The sequence below is a fragment of the Diceros bicornis genome, chromosome 35 (assembly GCF_020826845.1).
Source record: "Diceros bicornis minor isolate mBicDic1 chromosome 35, mDicBic1.mat.cur, whole genome shotgun sequence".
In the NCBI taxonomy this organism is placed as follows: Eukaryota; Metazoa; Chordata; class Mammalia; order Perissodactyla; family Rhinocerotidae; genus Diceros; species Diceros bicornis.
This window is the reverse complement of record NC_080774.1, coordinates 18,966,829-18,993,282: the sequence shown is the minus strand read 5'-3', so window position 1 is coordinate 18,993,282 and position 26,454 is coordinate 18,966,829. Positions and strand designations below refer to the sequence as shown.

Below are 26,454 nucleotides of genomic sequence, written 5' to 3'. Positions count from 1 at the left end.
CAAAGAGGGTGAATCACATGCCTAAGGTCACACCGATAACTCAGGTAAGCAAGGTAGGTCAAATTAGCCATTCTGGACAGAGAAGGAAGCTCAGAGCCGCTGAACTGCCGAAACTGCTCTCTCTCCTTGTCCACTGCCCCATCTCCTCAGAACATTCCAGAATCCTCTGGTCTTTGCCCCAGTGGAACCTCCCAAGAGGCCCCACGAGATCACTCTGGCAGCGTTCGGGGTGTGCATTTTACAGATGGGGCAAGATGAGGCTCCTGGTCCCCTGGCATTCGTCCCCAAGCCCCTCTGCCTCTGGTTAATGGCCCAGATGGGAATGTGTCATGGTCCCAGGTTCTGTGGGGAAAGCCCCAGGAGGCGGGGCCTCTTCATTCATCCATCCTGCAAGGATGTGTGGGCCCGCTGCTCGCTGGCTCTGGTGAGGAGGCTGGGGCACAGCAAGCACGCCTTTTCCCACCTGGACCTCCCTCTGACCCTGCAAGGTCGTTGTTGTCAGCCCTACTTTACCGCGGGGACATCTGTGGCCGGAGCAGGGGGAGGGTCACTTGCCTGAGGTCACACACCTGATTAGCAGCAGGGCAGGGATTTGAACCTGGGTCCACATGAATCCAGGGCTCCACCTTCTCCAGCTGCCACCTGCTGGCCTGAGTCCCCATGGGTTCAGGGGACAGCAGGGCTGAAGGCATCTGGGCAGCAGATGTGTCCCTTCCACTTCTCCGTGTCACTGCCCAAGCCCCTTTGCCAAATGGGTGCGCTGAGTCTGCAAAGGACTCGCTCCCTTTCTGCTTGTGTCTCTCTGTCTGTGTCTCTCTCTGCTTGCCTCTCCATCAGCCTCTACCTTGGTTTCCTCCCTCTGTCTCTTGTGTGCTCTCTGCCTCTCTCTTCTCCCTGTCTGTCTTCTCTCTCTGTCTCCCTGTTCCTCCCTCTCTCCACTGTCCCCTCTGACAGGCTCAGCCATCACTCACCTGTGTGCCTAGCCGGCCCAGCTGCCAGCAGCCGCTCACTCAGTCTCCCAACCCGCTGCTCTCCCGTCTCAGATTCCCGCGAACCTTCTTCTGGTGCAGGCCCCAGGCCCCGTGCAGCGACTTTATGGGGCCGTGGGCGTGGGAGCCCATCAGGGAAACTGGAAGCTCTTCCCACCGTGTTTGGCCTGGCTGCTGTCCCCATCTCCCACCTCCCCCACGGCCCACCCTCACATCCGGCTGGCGGCCCCGGAGGCCTCCCTCCAGCTCTCTTGGCCTCCAAAAGGCTTTTAGGAGCTGGGATGCCCCTCAGAGAGCATCCTGTTTTGCAGCTGGGGAAACTGAGGTCCAGAGAGAGTGAATGACCCTCCCTAAGAGAAGGGGGCCTTGGTCTGTCTTGTGTGTGGCATATCCCCAGAGCCTAGAACTGTGCCCGGCACTGCACACACCTTAATCCTCACCACTCCGTATCCCCATTGCATAGATTTGCAAATGGAGGCTCACTCAGAGAGGTGAAGTGACTAGCCCAAGCTCACACAGCCTTTAGCATCAGCCCAGGATTTGAACCAAGAACTCTCTGACCCCAAAACCTTTGCTATTTCTACTTGCCCAAGCCTCAGCCAGCAGCTGGAATGTAATGGGACCGTCCAGGCACCACCTTCCCCCTCACAAATGTCCCCCCTCAGGAGCATCCCTGACTCCTCCAGGTCCGTTCAGCCGACTCTAGGTCCCCGTGTCTTTGCCCGCTGCCAGAGTTCCCTGGCTGGTCCCATCCACCACTTTCTCACCCTTCAGGGCAGAGAGAAGGGACCCCCCAACCCCCACAGACGGCTCCAAGAGACACCTCAGGGTTTACAATCCCTGGATCCCGAGCTCCGAGAGACTCAGGAACCTCGAAACCACACAGCGCCAGCAGATGTTCCAGCCGCAGGCCTGGCTGCCAGCCCCGGGACGGAATTAGCTCTGTGTCGGGAGAGAATTTCCTCCCTGGTCCCACGCCCACACCCGGGAGCGCACGCTGAGTCACTGCAGTGCGGCTGGAAGGCGCTGGCCGCCTAACAGGCTGTCCCATTTTCTTCTGGTTTGGATGGGGCCACGTTTGAACTTAGGACTCTGTGGCGGGGAGCAAAAGCAAGGAGCTTATGTCCCTGGTCCTGGAGAGCCCACCTGCTCAGAGGCCAGAGACCCCGGAAAACCTCCAGCAGCTAATGAGAGCGCAGACGCAGGAGACCCCCAGATATCCACTCCACTGCCTGGCATCCTCCACTAGACGCCACTCCTTCCTCCCCAGAGTGCTGTCCCCAAATCCACTCCCCCTGCTCTGGGTCCTAAAGGCTGACCTCTAGGAACGACAGCAGTAGGCTCCATGCCCTGTGACCTCTGGTTGAGTTTGATCAATGAGAGGCCCAGCTGGGTTGCAGGGCAAGAGGAGAGCGGGGTCACCCAGCTGTTCATTCTCCCAGCTCCCTCCTTGCAAGGTCTCCACCTGTTGGCCACAGTTACCCTCCTTGGGTGGCAGTAACCACTCCTTCCCCGGGCCCCTCAGCCTAGGGACAGGAAGGTCTCCTTGGATCCCAGGCCTCTCATCGCTGCACCATCCCTTATTCTGTTCACCCCTGTCTAAGTCTCCCCTCGCCTAAGCTCTCATCCATACCCCGTTTGAGTGGGTCATCTGTTTCCTGCTGAGGACCTGACGGAGAAGCCAGACTCTCCCTGCCTCCCCCTCCCTCACCCCCGCGTCGATCAAATCCGACCCATTTTGTCTCCTGTACGGCTCACAAATGTGTCCACCATTTTTTCTCACCTGGATGCTGCCAGAGGCCCCTAGCCAGCCTCTCGCTTCAACAACGATTTCATTTTCCACTTAGTAGCCGGAGAGATCTTTTCAAAATGCAAACCACATCACGGCCTCCCTGCTTACAACCCCTCAGCAGCTACTCGTTGTTCTTAGAATAACATCAGCTCTTTACCAAAGTCCCTAAGGCCCCTGCCCACCCCAGGACTGAGCGAGGCTGACTCAGCAACAGGTTCCAGGCCCAGGTAGAGAGTGGACACTTCCTCGCAAACCCAGCCCTGCTATTTGATTGCAAACCCAGCAGCCATTCCCAGCCACAAAAGTTCCCCAGCAAGAGCGTTTGGATGGGCGGCTCTCAGGCCAAAAGGCCACCCCGGCCCCCAACAACGGGTCCAATGCACAAACACTATGTGTCTTCCTGGCCACTCAGCTTGTGTCCAAAGCCATTGGGCCGATGGCCTTTCCCCATAAACACTGCCGCAGCCCCTGGAGTGGGCCCGTAAGCACGTTTTCTCCCCTGCTTATATCCCACAGGACCGGGAGGCCCAGCACCCGATTCGCTTAATGTCCTGAAATCAGCCTTGAGTCCACTCATGCAATTAATCCCCTGCTGTGTATACAGCGCATCTGGAAGGCAGCAGGCACCGGGGGCGTTTACACGAGCCGCTCAGGATGTGGTCTGAGAAGGCTGCCAGTGGTGGTCGCCCCAAGCCAGGAGCCAGCCCACGGTATGAGTTCCGTGTCCTGTTTACTGCGTGGGCTTGGAGCCTAGGATCTCAAGGGGCCTCCTCGGTGCCCCCCGAGAAGTCGTTGTTCCAGCCATTGTCCCCCTAAATCCAGGCCAGCACAGCTCTCTTCAGCCCTGACGGCCAGGCTGCATCTGATATGCCCCAGAGCATGGCTTCTTCTCGTGGCACCTTGAGACACCCGGGAGGTGGCAGCCAAAGGACCCTCCCCATCAACAGGGCCCCAGCCTGCTCGGGGAGAGAAGGGCAGGGGGCTGAGAACCAGGCTCGTCAGCTGCCGCAGCCCTTGTTTTCAACCCCAAGGCTTTGCTCCCTCCCTCCCTCTCTGTTGCTCAGTCGGATGAGTGAGAACCTCACCAGGTCCCTGCGTCTCGCACCAGAACCCCCGGGTGTACGAGACCCAGCCGGCCATCCTGGTGAGGAGCTTTGGGCCCTAGAAGGTCAGGATGAAATGTTATTAATAATAATCACCAAAATAACACTATTTTATTGAGCACCTACTACGTGTGCCAGGACGTCGAGAAGCCCTCTATGTACATCATCTCACACAAACACCGTGGGATGGTGGCCATTATTATGGCCACGTTAAGAGTGGAGGAAGCTGTGGCCCAGAGAGGACAAGAGTCTTGCCCGAGGTCACGTGCCTAGTGGGAGGCAGAGGTGGGATTTGAACCCAGGTTAAGAGTCGAGTGCTCTTTTTTGCAGGCCGTACTTGGCAAACGTGCTTAGATAAATCCCTGACCCTGTGGGGCCTCGGTTTCCCCAGCTGTAAAACAAGGAGGTTGGAGTTGATGGTGTCAAAGCCTCCCTTGCAGTTTTAAAAAATGCCATAGCTGAAGGTGCCCAGTGTCTGTCTATTCCCAGCCTTGTGCCAATAAAAAGACAGTGTGGCTCAGCTCCACGCTGTGTGACCCTGGGCAAGTTTCTTTACCTCTCTGAGCCAGAGTTGACTTGCCTGTGAAAGGACAATAGTAAAACCTTCCTTTCAGAAAATCAGGGGTCTGGATGAAGCGATCTCTGGGGACCCCTTGCAGGTCTAAGATCTCTGGGCTGGAGGTTCAAGCTTAATGTACCAGCCTCCCCAGCACCATCCCATGAGGAAGTCTGGGGGACTTGCTGACTGTGACCAGGTTGTCTCAGACCCGTCCTCCACTCCCAGCTGCACAGTGGCTAAGAGCCCACACTGGGGAGTCAGCCAGACCAGGTTCAAAGGCCCTTCCTAGTTCAGTGACCATAGACAAACCACCTCTCTTCTCTAAGCCTCAGTGTGCTCATCTGTAAAATGGGGCGGATAGGATTACCTGCCTCCCAGGGTCATCGTGAGCATGTCATGAAACAAGGATGTGGACACAGCGCCTGGCGTGCAGTAGGTGCTCAGCAAACGTTTATATAGAAAAATCAGCTGGTGCCGTGTCTGCGAGAACCAGCGGCATCCCTGCCCCACGGCAGGGAGAAAGCCAGGCTGGATCCAGTGTGCACATTCTGAGCCAAAGCGAAGGGCTGTGTTTCCGGAAACCACCAGAGCTCAGGGAGGAGCTGGATGGTGTCTGGAAGTAGAGGAGGGATGGGAGCCAGGCCACAGCCAGCGGCTCCTCTCAGCCTCCCCCTCCCAGACCAGACGCTGCCCTGGGCCGGATGAGGAAGCCATGGCTACTGTCTTCCCCACCCTCCGCTCGGCCCCGGCTCCCTTCCCGGCATCCCCACACCCTCTGTGAGAGACTCCCCAAAGCGCTTTTCAACTTGACTAAAGTCCCTTGGTTGAAACCAAGCTATCGTCCCACCTCTGTCAGCACGGAGCATTAAACGTAAGAGAGATGGCCCTGGATGTGTGGCCTCCACATCTCTGACCCTCCATATCTGCATCTGGGATGTAGAGATGTCCCCACATCCTGTGAAGATGAAGGAGAATGACCTATATGATGCACCAGGCAAAACAGCCAGCCCCTCGCAGGGTCCTAGACAATGTCAATTCTCCCTCATGCCCATTCGACAGAAGAAAAAATGAGATTCAAACAACTTTCATGATCTTTCCCAACATCACTCGGCAAGTGAGCAACAGGAGTATTAGGAGCTCCAGGCTGGGCTTCTGGCCTCTCCTCTCCTGGTTTTCCCTGAAATCGTGTTGCATATCCCTTAGAACTAGGTTTTAATCCCAGCTGCAGCACTTGCATGCTCTGTGACCTTGAACAGCTTACCTCACCTCTCTGAGCCTTAGGCCCCTCATCTGTAGCATCCATCTCTGGGAGCTGTGAGGATTCAATGAAACAAGGCTGGTGAAGTGCTCAGCCTGTCACATCGCGATTACTTATCAACGTTATAGGAAAGGGGGTTATCTCACAGCGGAGAAACTGGGGAATGTGGTCCTGCCGCTCTCTCAGTGGGGTCCGTCATTTTAGGGTTCAAGGAGAACTCGGCAGGGCACAGGCCCTCTCTGGACCCCCAGGGTCAGATTTCAGGGAACGCTGGGTAAATGGGAGACGCCAAGAGGCTGCAGTGTCAGGTCGCAGACCCCTCCAGTCTTCCCCTCACGTCCCATCTCTCTGTCCCCTGACAGCACTGAGGCCCCAGCACATCTGGCCAAGGGCAGCTCCATCTGGGCCCCTCACTGGCTTCCCGACAGCCTCATTCACTCCAGGCCACCTTGTTCCGGAGACTTCCCGCCTCCGGCCTGGAACATTCTCCTCCGTGGCCCTGTCACAGGCGGAAGTGTGCTCAGCATGGGCCCAGGGTTCCAGGGGTGCGGTTTGGCACCCTTGCCTGGGAGAGGTCAGAAAACAGAAGCCCTACTGGAGGGCGAGGAGGGGCCCCTCCCAGACAGGCTGATTCAAACTTCCAGGAGGCTGAGAAACTTCCAGACTTCCAACAAGCTGGCCTTGACACTGGGCTAACGGAAAGAAGGCCAAGGATTCTTTCCTCCAATTCTCTGACTCTCCTCTCTCCCTTCCTCCATCCTTCCAAGCAATATTTCTTAACCACCTGTTTTGCGCCAGGCCTAGATCTGGGTCCTGGGGATGCAGCAGGGAACAAAAACAGACACGTCGCTTCCCTGGAGGGGCTGGCATTCTCCGGGGGGAGAAATGGTAACAAACAGATAAACAAATACTTAACAAAGAAGTCAAACCCTTCTGGAGCCAGGCTGCCTGGGTTTGAATCCCCGCTCTGCCCCTCACCTGCTGTGTGACTCTGAGCAAGTCACATACCTCTCTGTGCCTCAGTTCCCTCATCTGAAAAATAGGGGTGATAGTAACTCCTCCCTCACGGGGATATTACAAGGATTAAATGAGTTTACACTGGTAATGTTTTAGAAGCATGCCTGGTTCATTGGAAGCACTATGTAAATGCTGGAAAAATAAAATGAATATAATGGCAGGTGGTGATATGTGCTACAAATAATATGCAAAGAGGAACAGGGCATAGAGATCTGGGAGGTGTGCTATTTTAGGCAGAGTGCTCACAGACGGCCTCTCTGAGAAGGAGACCTTTGAGCAGAGACCTGAATAAAAGGAGAGGGAGACACGTGACTATCTGATTGAGGAGCACTCCACCAAGTGAGCACAGTAAGTGCAAAGGTCCTGAGGCAGGAGCAGGTTTGGCAGGTTCAGGAAACAGCACAAATCTGTGCATTCAACTATCCATTCAGAGGCTGCTGGGGGTGCCTTCTACGTGCCACCCTCTCTGCTACAAGCTAAGAGAGTGAGGTGGCCCAGTCTCTGCCCTCACGTAGGGGAAGTGGGTGCCAGAACAGATCATGGCACGGCCAGTGCTCTGAGATGTCACCTAAAGTCCAGACTTCAGCAAACTGGCCACACTGGGCCTGCATTACAGACAGGATGGGTTTCTCCGCCGTCCCCACCCTTCCCTATTTTCTCTTGACTCTGGGGCAATGAGTCAGCTGAAGTCCATCGTAGAGCTCGCCCTGGGTCTCTGCTGTGGTAGAATAAGGGCAATCTGGTGAGAGAAAGACGAACCAAGTCACTCTCACTTTCAGCTTTCGTGGGAGAGGGTGTATTTCTTTACACAAGTGAAGAATGTCCCTACATGAGTCATTCACGTGTCCTGTTGGTTGCTGAGTTTGTGACTCTGGATCTGTACAAAGTAAAGGGAAGGTGGCTGAGGAAATCAGGGGAAGCTTCTTGGAGGAGGTGGCATTTGAGCTGCAGAGAGAACTGTGTGTGCAAAGGCACAAAGGCTTGACATAGTATAGTTAGAGAGCGTGTGTCTTGCTGCGGGGAGATGGGAAGAGACATGGCTGAGAAAAGAGGAGGGACTCCCACAAGGCACCAACTTTATCCTGTGGGCACTAGGGAGCCATGGATGGTTTTTAAGTAGAGGGATGCCCATCTTTCTAAAATGACCCCGCTCTAACCTGTATGGCTGATACGGCCACTACGTTGGAAGAGGGGAGACTGGAGGCAGGAGGCTAGCACAGGGGCTGATAAGCTGAGTGAGGATCCTTCCACCAGTCCCAGGTCCACCCAGAAGTGGCAATCTTTGGAGGCTCCAGGAATCAAGAGAGACAGGTGGGGGGGGGGAGGCGGGGAGCTGGCAATCTCTCCATTTTCTTGAGGAATTTTTCCTCAGCCCACATGGGCAGATTTGCCTCAAGAGCTGTTTCCATAGCAACTGCCAATGCTCTAAGAAAGGTCTCGGATGAGCAAGTGAATCGGGCCCAGAGACACCCGGGCGAGGCATCATGGGAGAAGCCTGGCTACGGAGAGGGGCCCACACTGGCCAGTCCCAGGGGCTGAGACCCATCTCCCACCCCCAGAGTCCCTGATGCCAGAGATGAAATCTGGTCACCATGGCAACACTGATTCCCCATCCCCGGGCCTCAGTGACCCAGCAGATTTCAGCACGGGGATGGGGAGCAACAGCACGGAGGGAAGACCGGCAGCTTACAAGATACGCTCATCCTAGGACAGGTGTGGAGGCAGGTAAGTCTGAAGACCCGCAGGAGATGAGCGTGAATGCAGATGAAGGAGCTCCCTCTGGGGTCTGATTTTTAGATTCCAGAAAGGCATTCCCCAGGCCTGGAATCCACCACTAGAGTTCTACTTTTAACTCCCCCACCCCAGTTAACTGCAGTAAAAGTAATAATGATGATAATAATTGCTATGGTCTGATCTCTGTCTCCCCCCCCAAAATTCGCATGTTGAAACCTAACCCCCAGTGGGATGGTATTAGGAGGTGGGGCCTTTGGGAGTTGCTTAGGTCATAAGGGTGGACCTTATGAGGCATGAATGGGATTAGGGCTTCTACAAGGGACCCCACAGAGCTCCCCAGCCCCACCATGTGAGGACACAGCAAGATGGCCATCAGCCATCTATGAACCAGGAAGCAGTCCTCACCAGCCACCAAACCTGCCAGCACCTTGATCTTGGACTTCTCAGCCTCCAGAACGATGAGAACTCTGCTGTTTATAAGCCACCCAGCTTATGATATTTTTGTTATAGCAGCCTGAAGAGAGTAAAACAGCGACTCACATCTATTGAAATTTACAGTGCACCAGGCACTGTTCTAAATGCTTTATGCATGTTAACTGATATAATCCAGACAGTAAATACAGGAGGAGCTATTGTGCCTATTTTACAGACGAAGAATTTGAGGCACAGAGGGGTTAAGCAACCTGCCTGAGGCCACGCGGTTAGGAAGCTGGATTTGGCCGGGGCACCAGCTCCAGGGCCTGCGCCTCACCCACTACTCTATTCCTCCTCGCTCACCTCTCCGGAGCTTCCTTCTAAAACCTACACTTGCTCCTGGCCTCACCCCTCTGTGGAGTGGCCTGCCCGTCTCCTCTTTGTGGGAAGCCGCCCCTCCCCCTCGCTCGGGCTGCAGGGTTTGGAAGGGGCTGAGCCCACCCCCTGCTCCAAGCGTGCCAATGAGCAGACCCCCTTCCCCTAGCCGCCAATGACTGCTTCAGGAATGGCCTAAGGTGGGCCAATGAGAGCCTTCTCTGGGACTCCTGCTGAAACTTTGGGAGCGAGGCTGTGAGGATGGAAGCCTGGAGCTGTGGGGTGCAATCATGGCCACCACCTCGGCAGGTTTCATGGAGAACGAGACCAACACAGAGGAAAGCAGAGCTCAGAGACGGAGAGAGACCAACCACATCTGAAAGCCTGGACGTAGGAGCTCCCCCAGCCAGTGAACTTGCCTGACTGCTTCAGCCAGTTCGAGCAGGATTCTGTCACCTGCAACCCAAAGAATCTTGACTCTCATATGCCTGTTCCAGCTCTGATGCCCCACAAGTTGAGGAGGGACCTCGCCACAACAGAGCATAATGGTGGCAGCTTGAGGGAGAGACTGAGGGCCCCCCAGACCGGTTTGCCTAACCCTACAATGTCCATTTCTGCATGAAAGGGCCCCTTCAGGTGCAATAAACCCTCTAGGGCAATCAGGATCTCCAAGGGAATCCCCAAACTGAAGAACTTTTCTCCATTTCATAAGCAGGTTGTGGGCCAGACCCTGCACTGTGTGTTTGATGCACGAATGCAGAATGCACACCATCCCCACCCTGGCAGGGCAGTGCATAGAGGAGGCACGGGAATAGAGGCATGGATCACAGCTGACATTTCTTAAAGGCAGAACCTTTGCTCTATTTTATTCACTGCTACTCCAGGACCTTAAATAGCGTATGACACCTAAGAGGTGCTCCATAAAATTTGTTAAATACATGTATGATTTGACAGCTTATTGTGTGTGAGGCATTTCCAGGTTATTAACTCAATCTCCACATCAGTCTTGTGAGGTTAGAATATCATTAGCCCCACTACACAGATGAAGCAGCAGAAGCTCAGAGAGGTTAAGTAACTTGCCCAAGGTCGCCCAGCCGGGAAGCTGCAGAAGCAGGATTCGAACCCAGGTGTCTGCGCATTACAAGCGCCGCGGTGGACGTCTGTGTGTTCACAGCAGGAGCAGGGAGGAGGCAGGGATCAGTCCCAGCTGAGGGGGAGATAGCAGAGGGGAATAGAGCGTGACAGAAGGCAGGGCAGCAGGCCGGAACAGGAGAGGTGGTAGCTCCGTGGGCCGAGAGTGGAGGAGGAGGGCGGGGTGGGGAGGTGGGGGTGTGAGAGGTAAGGCTGGAAGCAACACGGGGCCCGATCAGGTAGGGCGGCCCTGTAGGCCAGGCTGAAGAGTTTGCACACTACTCTGAGGGCAGCAGGGAGCCAGGGAGGGCTCTGCGCAGAGCAGCGGTGGGGGGAGGAGAGAGTGGATCCAGTCGGCTGGGAGACAGAGAACGGCGGTGAGCCCGGGTGCAGTGATGCTGGGTGCGGACAGAAGGGACAAAGGCAGGCAGAACTGACGGGACATGGGGAAGGAGCGAACTTGGAGGAGGAGGCAGAGCCAGGCGTCAGAGGTGCCCTGGGTTCCCGGCTGGCAGGGCCGGGTGAGAGAGGAACCCAGGCGGGAGCGGGACCCTCATCTGGAGCCTGGCACGCAGGAAGCAGGGGCTTCCCTTCCTCTCAGCAGAGGGCGAAGCCCCACCTGGCAGTCACACCCCCGCCTCTCTCCTAGGCCCCTGCAGCCCCGCCCCTGCCTCCCAGTTCTCGATGCTGGAGGGTGACCCAGCAGGTCTGCAAGAGCCAGACACCAAGCTCTGCTTACGCCAGAGCCTCGGCCACTGTGCCTTTTCTGGTACCCGAGCCCTGGAGACTCCAAGCCTGAGCCCCATTCAACCCGACACTGGGGCCCCCCCCCTCCATCACTCCCACCCCCAGGCCGGCTCCAGGAGCTCCCGCCAGGACCCTGGGGGTCTGGGGGCCAAAAACCTCTTCCACTGGCTCAGGCTGGTTTGAGGAGGCGCTAGAAGGGTTACAAGCGTGGAGGGAGGAGAGGGAGAGAATGGTTGATGCTAAGTGATGGAGTGGGGGACCTCTCAAAGATGGAACTTGATCCCCCCTCCCTCTTCAACTCCAGCAAATCTGGGGAAGCAGTGAGGGCTGAGCTTAGTGACCAGAATGACAGGGCCTCCCATCGCATCCCTGGTTTGCTGTGTGACTTTAGGCAAGCACCTTCCCTCTCTGGTCAGGCCTCAGTGTCCACATCTCTAAAATGGACAGGTTGGACTGAGACAAGAAGATTTGAAGTGGAGGAAAAGGGGTAGAAGGAAAGAGAGAGGAAAGAAAGTCGGGGTGTGAGTGTGGAGAAATCTGGGGTCTCAGAGGTGTGAGAGACAAGGGCAGCCACCTGGGGCAATCATGAGTTATTCACTGAAACGAGATTTTTGGAGAAAGCTAGACACTCAGCCCATCCAACTCAGGCTGGCACCGCGGCTGGGTGGTAGAGGGGCTGAGCACACAGCTGAGGAGCCAGGTGGCCTGGGTTTAATCTCAGCCAGCTGTGGGGCCTGAATTATTTACCCGCCCTGTGCCTCAGTTTCCCCATCTGTGAAATGGGGGAAATAGCAGTACCTCTTACACAGCAGTATTCTGAGATTAAATAACTTGACATACGTAAAGCGCTTAGAACAGATCCTGGCTCTTGTTTTCTCACTACTGATGAAGAAAAGACTAAAAGCACGTGTGTGGGGTGAGCGTGTGCGTGCGTGTGTGTGTGATCCTGACATCGCAGAGCTCCAGGGAGGGGACATAAAGGGGAAGAGGCAGCACAGAACGGGAAACCGGGTGGCGACAAGCGGCGGAGAGAGAAAGGGAGGGCCCCTGGGCGTGAACACTGGTCTCTGTTCCCCTCGGCCAGCCCAGGCGAGGTCAGCGACCTGGGCTCACCACCCCAGAACAGGGCTGCAGGACTCCTGGGAAGCCCCAGGCCACTTCCCATGGGAGGGACCAGAGGGGCCCTGGGAGCACAAGTCCTTCCAAACCAGCCCACTCCCTTGTGCTCCAGGAGCCCCGGCCCTCTAGCATGGTGTCCAGTGTTCCTCTGTCCTCATCACAGCCCTTCCCAGCATCCTGCTGGGCTGACAGCCCGGCCCGGTCACTACAAGGCTGGGCAAGCAGTCAAGCAGAGTCCTTTCCTCTCCCTGAGTCCCACCAGCAAGGCTTCTCCGTGGGGACTCAGAGCCCTCACCTGTCACGGGGTCCCAGGCACAGCCCTAGAGTGAGAGGAACAGTAAGCGAGAGGGTGGGGGCGAGGACATGAACCCCCGCTTATCAGGTACCCAGTGCCTCTACTCAGAACAAACCTTCCAGGTGGGTGTTTTTATTCCCATTTTGCAGATGTGGAAACTGAGGCACAAAGAAGCAAGGCCAATCGCCCAAGACCCCACAGCTGGGAAGGGGCAGAGGTGGGACTTGAACCCGGGCTGTTCTGATACCAGGGCCCACGTCTTCCATCACCGTGACTGCCCTCGACGTCTTATGAGCTGCCCATGGGGACCCCACTGGGTGCAAAGCCCTGCATTCTTGCGTCTGCTGGCCTCACCTGTGCTCAAGGCTGGCCGGGTGGCAGCGTCTCGCACATCCACAACCCCACCTCAAAGAGCCCCCAGGGACACGACTCACCCACCTCTGGACGGCGCGGTCACCATGCACCAGGCTCCGAGGCAGGCAGGGGCCTGCAGAGGCCTGTGCAGCAGAACAGACCCCTGAGAGATCTCAGAGCCCAGAGCTGCCCCAGCCGCACCCTGCCCAGGCTGCCAGCCCAAGGCACAGGGGCCCCGGGGCACGCAGGCAGGTCTGGCCCCTTGGAATTCCCTGGCTGCAGCCCAGGCGGCTGACGAGAGAGCTGCTGCCGCTGCCAGCAACCAGGCCGGCGGAGTATGAGATCCCACCCTGTTCCCAGGCGCTCGGGAGGAGGGACCGGCTGCCCTCCCCCTCGACCCCGTCAGGGCGCTGTCACCTTTCCCAAGGCAAGGCTCAGGCCGTGCCCCAGGAAGGGTCTTGCTGGGAAAGTTGCCCCCGCCCCCCCCTCGCTGCCCCCTAACGGAAAAAACAGCTGATTGAAGCCCAGAGGAAATTCCAGACTCCTAAACGCCGTTGCTGGAGAGGCTTTAGGATCAAGGGGTCTGCCACCCTCACGTTACAGAAAAAGGAGAGCGGCTCGGTGCCGCTGACCGCTTAATCCTCACGCAGCTGCGGCAAAGCCAGACGCCAAAGCCAGCCCGGCCCCAGGCCTGCCGTGTACTCCTGCGTCACGGACTCGGCCTCCTCATCTGCAAAGTGGGTTGATGCAAAGGCGACACGAGATCACAAATGCAGGGTCCAGAGGGGGACCCGTCATCCCAGTTTGGGGGGTCTTGAGAGGCAGGACTTTCAGTGCTAAAACCAGAATGTTCCAGGCAAATCAGGTCAGGTCGATCACCCTATAGATGTAAAGACCCTGGCTCTGGGAAACGCGCCCCTGGGCTGTGAGGTTTAAAGAGAGTGATTTCTGGAGTCAGGTAACAGTAAGTTGGAATTATAGCTGCAGCACCATAAACTCTGTTTGTTCATTCAACTAATCTGTCAAATCTCTGCAGTGTGGCAGGCACGGTGTCGGGCGTGGGAATGCTGTAGAGAGCAATGTGGGCGTGCTCCGTGCCCAGGCGAGCTTACTTTGCAATGAGGAGAGACGGGTATAAGGCATCCTTCCCCAGGCAATGTAAGAAGCGGCCTTCAGCAATTCGCTTTGCCTTTCTGAGTCTCAGTTTCGCCCTGAAACAGGGCGGAGGGGAGGGGAGCCTCTACTTGGGACCTTCCCTCCTGCTGTCCCCGAGTCCTCACTCTCATCTCCTGATGACATTTGTTCTCTTCTCCAGCCGCCTTTTCCCTGCAGCCCATAAACAGGCTCAGATCTCCCTCAAGCCTCAAAGAAATAAAATAATCAGAAATCAACTCTCCCTGGGTCCTGCCATTTTCTCTCCTCCCCCACCGCCACAAGCAGAACTTCTAGAAAAATTCGAGTCACTAGAAAGTTCTCCCTTTTTTTACTCAACTGAACTCTGAGCAACCTGCCACATTCACCTCAGGCCTGGCTCAGCCCCCTGGAGTCATATGGATAACAGGCCACCTCCTTCGCCTGGCAGCGGCCACTTCCTCACTTTAACCTCAGCTGGCACTTCCTCTGCATCATTCTTAACCCCTCGCTACCAGCTGGGACCGCTTTCCCAGGGCAGGGGGTGGGGCGCTACAGGATGTTTCTCCTGTAGGTTTGTTGATTTGCTTAACTATTCGCTTGGTCCAGAAAGGAGGGAAAAATATCTCAAAAGAGATATCCAGGAATCTAGAGGAATGTAAATGAAAAGCAAGAGTGAGGGAAGAGGGAGATGTGGGCGGAGACGGAGGACGAGCCAGGGCTGGTGGAGGGGAAGAATGCAGACGATAAGTAATGTCCTAAATTCTTAGCCTGGGTGGGCCACGCGGTGGACTCCTGACTCCCAGTCTGGAAAAGGGAAACCAGTTACAGGTCAGGTGCCCCGCTAGCAACAAACCTGCTGGGGAATGGCAAGCCTCCCGGGGCCGGGAGCAGAAGGACTTTCTCCAGAGGTCCCTGTAGGGAGGTGATCGCATCCTCAACAACGCAGCCTCGAGCTTCTGGATGTTTCCAGAGAGGCTTCCAACACTTGGTGCCGGAATACAGTGCTCCCCCCTCTAAGCCGGCAGCACTGCCCCAGACGGCAGCTCAATAAGAGCCACTTTTCCCTGCTGTGCTGGGGAGGGAGCGACTATGCGTTTCAGTCTAGACATCCTTGCTGGCTTAATCTGAAGAAGTTTCTAGAATGTCTGGGAGAGGGCCTGGACTGCGTGGCCGTCGAGGCGTTCTCCCTGACTTGTGTCTCTGGACTGATGCCTTGATCCTGTTAGCAGGTAAGTGGGACGCCGTGCTCTGTGCAAATGCAGAACCCAGCCGTGCTCGCCACCAGCTGGGGACAGGCGGAGGCGTCGTTGTGCTCCCTCCCCCACCCTCACTCGTCTGTTAGCGTGATCTCAGGAAACAGGATGCTGACACGACACTCACGACCCCTGCGTGTGTGACCCCACAGCCCGGTGTATCCCTCTAGTCCCAACATACATGTTAAGAGCGCCCCTTTCACTCTAATGGTCCACTCTATTTGGACATTAAATCATATGGTTTCCTTATGATCACCCCTCCTCTGCCCCAGGGGGCGAGGAGCCAGCGGAATAGACGCTCCGAGTACCGACCTGGCCTACCCACCTGTGCCAGGCCCTGTGCTGAGCACTTGTCTGCGTCATGAAATTCCCATAAGGCCCCTGTGAGGCAGCTACTACCAAGATCCCCATCTGGCAGATGAGGAAACTGAGGTTCAGAGAGGCTGTGGTCACTATCTAAGAAGGTAGCCACGCACCAGGCACCTGTGTCAGGAACCCTCCAGGATTTAGATACCTGTTGGTTCTTCACAGAGATGGCCACTCTCATCACCTCCGTTTCACAGATGGAAAGACTGAGCCTTAGCTCACAGATAAGAGGGTGGCCTGCCGAGGCCGCTCTGGTCTCAGCCTGAGTGTCCAGATTCCAGAGGTGGCTTTCTTCAGTCCAGGCACACAAGCTGTGTGCCCTTGGGCAAGTGACTTGGCCTCTCTGAGCCTTGGTTGTCTCATCTGAAAAACCGGAGCGAATCTGGCAACTACTCTCTGTTGTTGAAGGACGAGCGCCCACTGGGAGCATCTTGGAAAGCTCGAGGCACGTCCGGGCGTCAGTACTATTGGGTGGACGAGTGGCAGAAGCAGCACTAGAAACTGGACCCTGCCTCTCAGCCCCAGCGTGTCTCCCCCCAGGACGCCCACAGCGCTCAGTGGAACCAGGTGCGTACTTTGTGGAGCCCAGTGCAGTCAGCACACAGGCCCCTTACTCAAAAAGTACTAAGAATTTCAAGATGGTGATTGCAGAGCATTAAGGCCGGCACAGGCCCTTGCGAGCCCGGGGTGGCTGCCCTGGTCGGCCCTGCCCCTCAGCTCTGGGGGCTTTGGGAGAAGAGTCCTCTCCACCTAAGGCCCCAGCATGGCAAGGGTTGGTAGGTGGGTGACCTCAGTGGGGAGAAGGGAGCAGGGGAGCTAAAAGAGGGACAGAGAGGCGGCTGAGAGAGGGCGGAGGGAACACAAGATGATGACACCACGGTGCAGACAGAGGAGATGGGAGGAGGGAAGGGTGTGGAGAAAACAGAGCAAAGAAGAGACAGAGAAATCGGGAGGAGGGGGACAACGAGAGACAGGAATGGGGACAGCAGAGACAGACACGATGACAGAGTGACGGAAGCAGCAGAATTGCGAGAGTGGGGAAGGAAGAGACAGGCCAGGCAAATGCAAAGATTCAGAGACGGACAGACAGACAGAGAGACAGAGAAGAAAGGAGCTGAAAGGAACCTTTCTGCCTGGCTCCTGAGAAAGTTCAGGAAGACCCGATGGACCTACCCCGAGTGGGCTGAGGGGGGGCCCATGATTGCTCATCCTTCCCGGGGGAGGCCCAAGGCAGCTCAGAGAGTGGACGGTATGGGGGCGTTTCCTGCTGTATTTACGCAAATGCTCAAGAGCATATGATGGCAGCCCTGGGGTATTCCCAAAATTCCCAAAGACCAGAGAGCTAGGGGCGAGGTGGGGACCCAGCAGAAATGTGAGGGACCTTCACGTTGGGATGGAAAGCTAGAGCCATACAGCAACTGGTGACCACGTGCCAACCGAAATACGTGATGGGGTCTCATCAGTGTCTTTGGTTAATTTTAGCAGAAAACGCTAAGTACTATTTAACACACAGCCTGCTTGGTGGTGGGGTGGGGGCAGAGTCTGGGGAGGCTCTGGCAGAGAAGAAACTAGCTAAAAGCTCTATCAGGTTGTTTTCTCGACTGAGCCTGGGTTTTCGGTCATTATCTTCTCTAGTGGGTCTCTCTTTCCATTGATTATTAGCATCAAGGAGAGCCCACGGGGACATAGTTCTTTCCTATAAACACTTCCTCGAGCGTTCAAGGGTTCTCTGAGGATGAGACAGCAAGTCCATTGTGAGACATTGGCTTGGCCACCCATGGCCACAGGGGGCCACCGGGAGCACATCCCAGCCACCACGATGACCTGGACACTGGAGGGAGGAGTGGGCCCCGCATAAACCCCAAACAGGACCCTCCCAGGCTAGGTTCAAATGGACCAGAAGGAACCTTCTCTGTGTGACATCAAGGAGCTGGAGTCGGGTAGAGCTAAGTTTAAAATCCCTAATGTCTTCATGTGATGGTCAAGGAGATAATAGCGATGAAAGCCATGGACCTTAGAGCTTATAACAATACTTCATAGTAACACTTACTTTTAGCCTAATGGGCATCCGTTCACAACTCTAATTTGGCATTTTTAATTTAAAGTTTTGACTAGGCAACATAACTCCCTCTAATTGGTGATGTTCAAAACCACCTAAAAGTATAAAAAGGTTAGAATATAAATCCTCACTCCTACCCTGCCACCATCCACCCAATCGCCACTGCACCCATCAACTTTTATTAGTTTCTCATGTCTCCTTCCAGAGTTTCTTTAGGCAAATACAAATGTATATTCTAATTTCTCTCCTGTTCTGTATAAAAGGTAGTATACTACACACACTGCTTTGCAATTTACCTTTCCTACCTAACCATATATCTTGGAGATGATTTCATATCAGTATTTAAAAAGCATCCATGATTTTTGATGGCTGCATGGTACTCCATCATTGGATTTGCTATCATTTACTTAACCAGTCCCTTAGGGATGGGCACTTAGCTTGTTTCCAGTCTCTTACTGTTACAATTCATCATCATGTATCAACATCAACATCATGCATTACAATGTTGCAATCAATCATTTTGTGTCTCATTCCCCACTCATTCTTAATAGCATCAGGGGCTCTCAAGCCCTCGTCTTTTATGATGAGCAAATGAGTTTCAACCCTCTCTTTGCTCTGTTTTAATCTATCAAGAAAATTCTTCAGAGCCACATAGACTGTCAGTCCCCACAGAGCCCGGGCCATGTGTGTGGTATAAGGTCTCACAGAAAGTCAGAGGATCTTGGTTCTTATTCCAGCTGTAACAGCTGTTCCAGCTCATGGTCCTCAGTCTCCACGTTCATCAAAGGGAGATAACAATCGTTCACAGGGCTATTGTGGGGGTCAGGGGTCAGGGATCAGGAAAGAATTCTGTGGATGTGAAACAATCTACAGTATGAGGGAGACAGACTTATGCCCGAGGCCCCCTCGACAACCCTGAAGGGTAGATCTGGACCCTGTGGGTCCCCGGAGAAGAGGCCAGTCAGGCTGGAGCAGGCAGGCTCTGCAGAGAACAGGGTAGCGACAGGCCAGCCAGCAGATTTCCAGTGTTGGCCCCAATCTCAGAGGCCAGAGCTGGAGCCTGCAAAGAGCCATTTTCTGGAGCGTGCTTGGCAGCCTCGAGCAGCCCCGAGCAGCCGCCAACTTGAAGCTGTTTTCTGCTTTTATTCTGTTTTAAAATAAAGCAGAGATCGCATTCCTGGGGCGTGGAGAAAGCTCTCCCCTCCATGAACTGGCCCTCACCTTCCTGGGCCCCCAGGAAAGGATCCAAAGTAATTTTCCACCCAGTGCTCATGAAGAACAAATCTTGGCGGGCAACGGGGTGCCCACCCCACTCCCAGGCTGGAGGCTTCATGTGCCTCTTCGTAGCACTTACGTCTTCCCGACTTGCCACCCAAGGGCGGGCCCAAGCGGCTGACAGAGGAGCCTTTGTCTCCCTCCTTCCTGCTTCCTCACCCTCCTGCCAAGAACCCTGGTGACGTCTCTGCTGATGCAGGTTTCCGAGGGCCCCCGCGGTTTGCAGCCACGAGCAGGGACCCTTGAAACCGCCGTGATGCCAAGCCGCGGGAATCATCACTGTCATCACTCTGGATCCTTCTCACCCCTCATGTTGCTCCAGCCTCCCAACGGCCCTGATGAGCAACCTCACCTCAAAGTGGAAGAAACTGAAGCTCAGAGAGGTCAAGCAACTTGCCCAAGGTCACACAGCTAGAAAACGGAGGAGCCAGGACTTGAACCCAAAGCCACGCTCAACACACGACAGTGAAGGGGGCAGGCTCTGGAGTCAGACTATCCAAGTTCAAATCCCAGTTCTGCCACTTACTACCCGTGAGACCTCTTTGTTGTTTAAATTCTCTGTGCCTCAGTTTCCCTATCTTTAAAATGGAGCAGTAACAGTATATACCTCGTAGAGTGGGTATTAGGATTAAATAAGAGAAGGACTATAAAGCACCTAGAACACCCCCAGGCCCATGGTAAGTTCTCAGTAAGTCATCTATTGCTATTCTTATTATTAACATTGTCAAGTATGGTTATGATTCTTACAATTATATGACATTGTCCCAGACACGACTGTGGTACAGTCATAAGGGAGTGCGATTATAAAAACCTCCTCTCGGAGCTTCTTTCACACTGAGGTGTAAGTATCTGATGACAGGTTACATATTTCTCATTCATACAGTCAATAAACTTTGCTGAGCCCATATCATCTGCCAGGTGCCAGGCAAGGAGCTGATGAAACAAAGATACAGTTCTTACTCCCAAGAAACCTAAAGCCAGGCAGAGGAGACAGACGATGAGTAAATCACAGCACAGGAAGCTCTGCGTGCTGGGGGAACACATGGGCATAGAATCAACTCCAGCTGGCAAGTCAGGGAAGGCTGCCTGGAGGAAGAGAAGCTTGAAGGACAAGTGGGAGTTGGCCAAGGCACAGCAGAGGCCAAGGCTCAGAGGCACAAGAACTTTGCACATTCAAGTAACCTGGCTGGAGCCGAATGTTATAATGGAGTTGGGATTTAAAGTTTTGATGGTGCAAACTCGGGCACTGCGCGGAGCAGAGGCAGAGTTTCAGAAAGATTTTGGTGCCTCCCTAAAATCCCAAAGGGAGGGTGGGATTCAGGGAAGAAGTCCGGGCCCCTCTCCCGGAGCCCCGGCAGGTATGTAACACATAGGGTTTTGGTGCTCTCTCCTGAGTCCACCAAGAAGCCCAACCCACTCCAGGGATCTGGGACCCAGGACTGAACATCCAGGCCCCAGGGCTCCGCCACTGCCTCTGCTTCCTGGTTCAGGAGGAGCCGGAAGTGCCAGGTCACCTCCCGGGACCCCCTCTACACGCCTGGTCACCCCGGGGCAAAGCCGTCTCCCGCCTACTTTCTTCCTCCTCCCTCCTCTCAGTCTCCTCCTCCTCCCTCTGCTTCTCCTTCCTTCCAGAGCGCAGACACTTCCTCTGCTTCGGCCTTCCTGCCCCCAGCTCCCACCCTCCAATGAGCCCACCCCTCAGGCCATGCCCACATCCATACTAGCTCTGCCCACTTTCCTGCTCCCCTCCCCTGGCCCAGAGCATCCTTCTTGCTGAAAAGCATCCATCCATTCATCCATTCTATAACAGGAGCAGAAGCAGGGCCCTGGAAGCTCCAGGACAGTCATATTCAAAGAAACACAGTCCGACAGCCAAAAGCACTTGTAAATGATTCATATTTTTACTGCCATCTCTCAAAGAACCACAAAGAGTATTGTCATAAATGTTGTTGGGACCCATCTCAGATCCCCTGTACCAGCATGCGGGGGGGCACCCATCCCATAGCTGCAGAGAATGCCAGATGCTCGCAGGTCACGGCCACCCCCTTCTCCTGAGAATTGCCCTCAGCCAAGCAGGAGCTGCCCCTCCCTGACTGACGTGGGGACGGTTCAGGCTCCAGAGCTCCCCACGGGACCAGGCCGAGGTTAGTCTCCACTGAGACCACATCCTTGCTTAGCTCCTTCCCTACCTTGTCCTTGAATGCAAATGTACGGTGTGCCAAAAAACTCACTAATCAAAGTAAATAATACATTAATGTGATATTTTTAAAAAATCAAAACTAATGCACAAAATGCATGATGAGCAAAATATCAACATTTTAAATAAAGATGGGATGGAACCCTGAGCTTGCATGACCCTGCCTCACTCGCCTCACTCTAACCCCGACCCTGCCTTGAGAGCACACCTTCCATACCACATGTTCACCCAAACCCTTGCCTCAGGCTCTGCATCTGGGGAACCCAACCTAAGACAGACATCCAGCTCAGAAGCCACTACAAGCCTTCTTAGAACTTTCTTGTACTCATTCCTCTCCTGTGTATCCCCAACCTGATGCCCTTCTCTTAGCTCCTCCCCACACAGGCCACTTCCCACCAAAACCTCACCCTCGCTCCCAGGCAAGGCAGGCTCCCGTCTCCCTCCTGCTCCTCTTCCCATCAGCCTCCTGTGTCCTTCTCGCCCAAGATCAGCATCTACCCTTTCCATTCTCTCCTCTCCTGTCCTCTCTCCGCCCACTGCCCTGACTCTGAACAGAACACCTACATGGTAATCTTTTCATGCTGTTGCCCAGTCGGCACCTACTACGTGCCAGGTCCATTCCGCTCTCCTCAGTCCAGCTCTGGCTCTGGCAGCTGGAACCCTCACCTCCATGCCCAGGCCCAACCTCTCCATTCTTTCCAGTCGCCCCATCTCAGCCACGCCTGTCACCTGGGTTCTCCCTGAGCTCGAAGGAGCCCAAGAGACTGTCTTTGCTCAGTGAACTCCAAACTTCAGGATTTCATGAACCAGCTACATCCCCCAAAGGGTTCTGAGACTGTCCTAAAGTTGTCACCTTTCTACGTTTGCCACGTAAGGACACTGCAACATTAAAACTGTCCCTTCCTCACCCCACCATTTCAGAAGAGAAACATGTTAATACCAACAAAACCCGTGGGACGCAGTCTCATCTCTCTCAGTTGAAAACATTTCACTTTATGAAACAATTCATTCTATTGTCAATATTTTCTCTTTCTTTGTTTTGCTGTGGGATGGCAAAGACTTGACCACATAACGGGTTCCAGCGGGCTGGGGCTGTCAACCCCCACTTTGACATCAGGGGAAACTGAGACCCAGAGAGCAGCTCTGTCTTTCCTGTCCAAACCCTGGTTCTTGAATGTTCCCCCGAGGGACACAGGAAGGAAGAAGATGCTGTTCCAGCCCCAACTCTGCTCCTATTTTCAGAGAACCTGCACAACTTCTGTCTCTCAGCTGTGACCCTGCAGATCTTCCAGACGACACTAAGCTGGAAGGTGCCCTCCGGTCCAGCATGGAGAACTGGGGGTCCCGGCCCTGCCCGGGTGCGTGACCCTGCGCAGCTGGAGAAACAGGACTGGACGCCAGCCTCTTTCTCTAATATCATGTGTGGGCCTCAGTTTCCTTTTCTGGAAATGAGTTTTAGGATGCTTGCCAACTCACAGCTGCCTCGCAGACAGTGGCACGGGGTCAAGGGGTGGAGATGCGGCAAGAGCTGAACCACCCGGAGAAAGAGCCCCGCAGCCAGCGCTTCAGGTGACAGGCACCAGGGCTATTTCCAGCTCCAGAGAGACCAATGGATCCAGAGACCCCGAGCTCCAGGACTCCAGCTGGGGGACCCCAAAGTTTGCATCTTTGGGCAAAACCGAGCACTTTCCTGTCCCTGGTGGAGGGTCTTCAAGGCCCCAGATGCTGGTTGGGTTCTTGGTGGTTCCTCCCTCTGGGAGCTGGCTGTGATCAGAGGTGATGCCATGAAAGGATGTGGGTCAAGTTGTCCAGGAAACGTGCCCCAGCTTCCCAGCCACAGATGTAGGCGGTAGACAGGAACAGGGCTCCCCAAAGTGGCACCTTTGCACGTGTTGTGGTCAAAGCTGCCAGGGTTCAAACTCTGGCTCTGCCACTTATTAGTTGTGTGACCTCGGGCAAGTCACTTAACCTCTCTGTGCCTCTATTTCCTCATGTACGCGATGAAAAGAGGCTAGGGTAAGAGGGCTTAGTTGTCTATGAGCGCCCCCCTCAGACCTGACAATCCATGCATTCTTTACCCCAAGTTTCTCCAAATGAGCCACAGAGACAGGAATCCAGAGCACAGACAGGGGCCAAAGATTTCCAAGGGCTGCAATTTTCATCCTTAAATGCGTGGGAATATTATGGTGCCAAATGCAAAATTCCCACGCGTTTATTTATTTTTTTAAATGAAGCATATGCCCTTCAAATAATTCTACGTGTTTTAAAAATAAAGCATGGGACCTCAAAATAACTTTAGTGAGGGTTTGGTTTTCCCTAAGGGAAAGAGGGGGCTTCAGACGATGCCCCAGATCCTGTTCCCTAACGTACGAGGTGTACCCTCTGCTGTTGGGGCTCCTCTGTCCATTCCCTCACTTAGGTTTGCTGAGTGCCCACGATGTGCCGGGTGCAGGGGCGTGGGCGCCCGGGCACGTTTCCTGGACAGCTGAGACCTCCTTCCTTCCACAGCATCGCCTCTGACCACAGCCAGCTCCCAGAGGGAGGAACCACCAAGAACCCAGCCGGCACCAGAGGCCTCGAGGGCCCTCCCACCAGGGACAGGTACATGCCTGGTTTTGTCCAAAGATGTTCCACTGAGCCTCTGGAAGCTCAGAGCACTGGCTGCAGAAGAACGGAGGGAAGAGGGAAGAGGAGGAGGGGAGAGAGGAGGGGAGGAGGGGTCACACCGAGAAGACAGTGGGCCCCTCCGCCGGCCTTTGCTCCAATTCCTCACAGTAGCCTCGCTCTGCACCCCAGGTCTGGGGAGACAACCCAGAGCCCCCCAGCCTTGCAGACCCCTAAGGAACCTGAGTGTCTGCAGCTGCCCCCAGCATTTTCCATATGACATCCAAGGGGAGAAAGAGGCTGGCCACCACCACCCCCGGGGGAGCCAGATGATGCCCAGAGAGGCCTTTCAGATGGTTCCAGAAACTTACCACTGCCCGGGGCCAGGGGCGAGTTTGACTTCCCCCAGCATCCTCGCAACCACTTGAGAGGGAGCTGACGCAGCCCCAGTTTTCAAGAACACGCCTCCCAGAGAGATGAAGCAACTTGCCCAAAGCCCCACAGCGAGAAATCAGGAGGCGGCAGAGCTTCCCAGTCCGGCGGCCCCAACCCTGGGGACACGGACAGCCCGCGTGCGACAAAACAGCCGATGCGGCGCATTTACGGAGTGCTGGGAGCTAAGCGTCCCCTACGTGGTCTCCCAATTCCAGCTTCCCCAATCCCAGCCTCTTCCCTTTAAACAACTGGCTGTGGCAAATACCAAAAAAATAAAGATAAAAACTAAAATAAAATGTGCTATCCCCTAGACCTCTCTCTCCCCCTGCCAAAACCCCTGCGAGGCGATGTCGTTCTCACCCCCTTTTTACAGATGAGAAACCAAGGATGCACAGCCAGGAAGTCAAGGAATTTGAAGCCAAGCCTTGGATTCCAGAAGCTCTGACCACCACTCCATCCCGCCTCTTCAAACACACGGTGATGGGCTGGGCTTCTCCCCACACCCACCAGCCGGCACCGCCCGGGCCTCGCCCAGCACCAGCCCCAACGCCCACACAAGGAAGGGAGGCATGCCTGTGAGCGAGAAGATGCTTTTACCAGCTCAGCAGAGGGCGACAGGGACCCCAGGCTCTTCATCCGGGACACCTGACACAGAGCAACCACCTCTGCCCCCAGGCTCTGTCAGAACGCGCAGTCCAGCGGCAGGGCAGCGTAGACACGGGGCGTGCCAAGATTGCGACACTGGCCCCCGTGGCCTCCCGGGCCTGCCCTGTTTCTCTGAGCTCTGCTGATAACGCAGCTTCGTCACGTAAAAAGAAGAACCCAATTCTGGCCACTCCACCTACCAGAAAAGGGAGGAAGAGAGAGGCCCCGGTGAAGGTGCGAGGAAGTTAGAACTACAAACTTCTCCTATGGAACTGACTCAGTAATTTCCTGTCCTCAGGTCTTCGCACAGGGGAGGCTGCTGCTCGCCTGCCTCCAGGAAGATCCCTGGCCAAGAAGCCCCTCTCACCTTGAGTCCACAGTGCCTGAACGTCCACCATCAGGGACACTCTGCTGGCTTAAGCCAGCCTGCTCACAAACTCCTCTCCCGCAAGCTGTCATCAGCTGCAGACACCTCAGTGTGAAAGAGTTGATTGCTTTGGTTTTCAGCTAGACATCTGGATGAGAAGAGGCTGCTGAGGAAATGGGGCATGAGACTAATAAGTTTTGATCGAGCTATCAGATATATGAGATAGCCCTAATTGAAGTGGGGAGGGTCTGTGGCATAGGTAAAGTGGAAAGGCCTGGGAATCACAGACGAGGAGGGTAGGCGGGCTCTGGAGAAGGGGCCTGGGAGAACAGGAATAGCCCTTGTGGAGTACAGGCAAGGGTAGGGCAAGGTGACAGGAGCCTGGCTCCCGTTGTTACGAGCTGTGTGGCCTTAGGCAGCCAATTAACCTCTCTGATCCTCGGTCTCTGAGCCTCATCCTGGACAGGAAAACATGGCTGCTACAGGCTGGGGGTAGAAGCAGAAGGGGGCAGTTAAAGAATCCAGTCTCACTTGAGAAAGTATTTACCAAGGGCCTTGCACAAACCCCATCTCTTTTTAAGTGCCCGGAAGTCTAAGGCACGCCCACTTTATAGGAGCCTACTGAGTGTGGGGGCCAATGCTAAAGCCGTCACCTGGATTATCTCAGTTAAGCCTCACCACACAACTCAGGGCAGATCCTGTCAGCAATCTCATTTACAAGTGGGGAAACTGAGGCAGAGAGCAAGTAGCTGGCCCCTTTCCAACTGAGATCTGTCGAATTCCAAACTGAATCATTACACTTAGGGCCCTGCCAGAGGGCAGAGAGCTAACTGCCCCCCGAGGCGGGCGCATTTCCAAGACAGAGAGGGAGGCTGGCTAACAAAGACGTCCTGAATTAGAGAATGAAGGGGCGAGTGCGCGCACATCCTCTTTCTGGGCCTCAGTGTCCTTGGCTGTAAAATGGGACCGTTTGCCCCACCTCCCGCGTCTCCGATGAGTCTGCCGTGATCCGTCCAGAGTGACCGGCCCCAGAAGACAATCTTGGCAGCCTGAAGGATTGGGCAGAAGGCCACCTGGGACTCCATGAGTGAAAGATACCTGTCCCCACAAGCAGTGGAAACAACACAAAGGGCTCTCGGAAGGAGGAAGGAGGACGCGCTGCTGGCTGCCCAGCCCCATGGAAAATGTGAGAGGCCAGAGCTGAGAGAGGCCGAGAAAGAGGAGCGAGCAGC

General features: G+C 55.1%; 1 protein-coding gene across 1 annotated transcript in view; it reads right to left on the bottom strand.

Annotated features, from left to right (window-relative positions):
• Nucleotides 1–24,879, bottom strand: part of CMKLR1 (chemerin chemokine-like receptor 1) — a 39,176-nt gene extending 14,297 nt beyond the window's left edge. Inside the window, exon 1 of the mRNA XM_058532284.1 lies at nt 24,808–24,879. The gene's annotated coding sequence lies outside the window, so the exon portion shown is untranslated. The remainder of the gene's footprint in view (nt 1–24,807) is intronic.
• Nucleotides 24,880–26,454: the final 1,575 nt, after the last annotated feature.